Genomic DNA, 2,270 nt, shown 5'->3' on the forward strand with positions numbered 1-2,270 from the left:
AGCTGAGCAGCGCTGGTTTAAATTAAACTCACGCATTCAGCAAGAAACATCTGTGGACCAGTCCAGACAGGATGTGAGGGCACTCGTCATACATCACTTTAAAACAAGACAGTGAAGTTTAGTTACAACTCTGGACTGATGCATGATGGGAAGCAGTGGATTCACACTGACTATTAAAATGTTGATTAGCTGGACAGACTGGGCAATATGGATGCACATGTCAGTAAATAATAAGCAGCACATATTCAGCCCAGTCATTTTATAAATATTATATATCTGAAAAGCCAGTTTGAATGGGCCTGATGCAGCTGATAATATTAATATATAGAAAATATCTAGAATTTACAGGGGCTGTGGTGCCGTTTGTCAGATTAGATGCTGGATCATCAGCCAGTACGAGCACAGCCAGAGATGTGCAGCCAGCATCAGATACAAGCAGCTCAGACTCTAATGGAACAGTTGCTGCTCCACCAAATGAGCCAGCAGATTGGCCCCCAGTCTTATCTGACTTCATGAGGTCTGAGTTAGAGCGCAGAGGTCTGTTCAAACCAGCACTGGACTTTTCTAGAAGAGCTTTCTATTCAGGCTTCTTACAGAGGGAGGATTGTAGTGAGAGCATTGCTGTGTCAGGTGCACTGTTGGGGTAGTTACTCAGAAAAGGTCATGGATTACACATTACATTACTAGATTACTCACTGCAGAAACTAACTAGTTACACTACTAGTTACATTACTTTTGGATTACTGCATAACATCACCTGTGATGCACAATAACAATATAAAGTTCCACCTCATATCTGCTCAGATCAACACAAATCCTTATTATGATGAGGACAAACACAGGATCTCTCTTTTCTGCTCTTTAATACAAAGTGACAACAGAGTTGTGAACATCAGCCCAACATTTGTCAAGAGAAGAACAAGGCTAGAGTACAGTGCTATAATGCTTAGAACTTTATTTGGACATTTCATTGGAAACATTTATATTTTAGATAATGAAGACTGTGATTCTTACTGCTGACTCATTAACAGCTGAAGCATGTAGGCCTGAGCGACTGTGACAGAATCATGTTTGTCTTATTACAATAATAATAATTAGGCTATTATTATTATCAGATGGAGCCTTTTTGCTACAATTAAGCTTGACACAACGGCTGCGGCTGTGTTTGCGACCTTTCTTTTCTCCGTGAGAGGGAAGAATTTAGAAAGGAGCCCCTGGCTCCCCCGTAGTTCGCTCCCTGGGCAGGAGTCTCTCAAATCGTTTGTCAGACAACCTGTTCCTCCTCGGAGTCAGCACGAGACTGCCCAGGCTAAAGAGCCTCGCCACAGGCGCACCAGAGGGTATCGCTGTGCTTTCACCAACAATATGAAGTAATACCTCCACCCCTCCAAAGACTTCTTTGGCAGCTCTGCAATTTCTGCGTCCTCGTGAACTGCTGCTGAAGTCAAAAGAGAGGTCGGAAACATTCATGAAAAGGGGCGTTTGATTTATTTTTCTCTCCTCCCGTTATGCAGATAGTTCAAGAACCAGTTCACAAGTGACGAGATGATTTTGAGATGTGATTACTGAAGTTATCAACAGTGATGCGTTCCAGACAAAAGTAATGTGATTACAGTAACGTGTTACCCCCAACACTGGTCAGGTGTGACTGTGCAGCAGCTCTGTGTTTGCACTGTGACCGAGTGGAAACGTAGCTGCTAGAGTTTTGGAATATAAACATGTGAAAACTGAAGCCAGCCTGCTCTGTGTGGGACTGTGAGCTGCACTTTAGGAGAGGTGCTGAAGTTAACATGTGTGGCTTTTTGGTGAGATTGTGAATTGACATCCAAAGTAAGTCAGCGGTGTTTGTTTAAGGGCATAGAAACAGGTAGGGATGGTAGCGACATGTCTGTCAATATCCAACAACTACTGAACTGTCTCTTTGGTCAGAGAATTTAAATATGACCACTGTTGTCTGTTAATGTCTAGTCAACGTATTTGGTACACAGAATCCAATGGCGGTGGTGGTGGCCCAGTGTATAAGACACATGCCTTTGGTGTGAGAGACCCGGGTATGAATCCAGTGTGAGACACCAATGTGTCCCTGAGCAAGACACTTAAACCCTCGTTGCTCCAGAGGCGTGCGACCTCTGACATATATAGAAATAAAAGTAAAGTTGCTTGAAGTCCAGTATGAAGTTTCACAGTGATGTCATGTCCTCTGCTGGTGTTGGTCCACCAGCCTTCAAGAAGAAAGTGAGAGACACCAAACCAACAATCCAGACGAGCTG

General features: G+C 43.4%; 1 protein-coding gene across 1 annotated transcript in view; it reads right to left on the reverse strand.

The window, feature by feature from the left end:
• Nucleotides 1-2,270, reverse strand: part of LOC123979978 (scavenger receptor cysteine-rich type 1 protein M130-like) — a 45,348-nt gene that overhangs the window by 38,831 nt on the left and 4,247 nt on the right. The window lies entirely within an intron of this gene.

This window comes from Micropterus dolomieu, linkage group LG12 (assembly GCF_021292245.1).
Source record: "Micropterus dolomieu isolate WLL.071019.BEF.003 ecotype Adirondacks linkage group LG12, ASM2129224v1, whole genome shotgun sequence".
NCBI lineage: Eukaryota > Metazoa > Chordata > Actinopteri > Centrarchiformes > Centrarchidae > Micropterus > Micropterus dolomieu.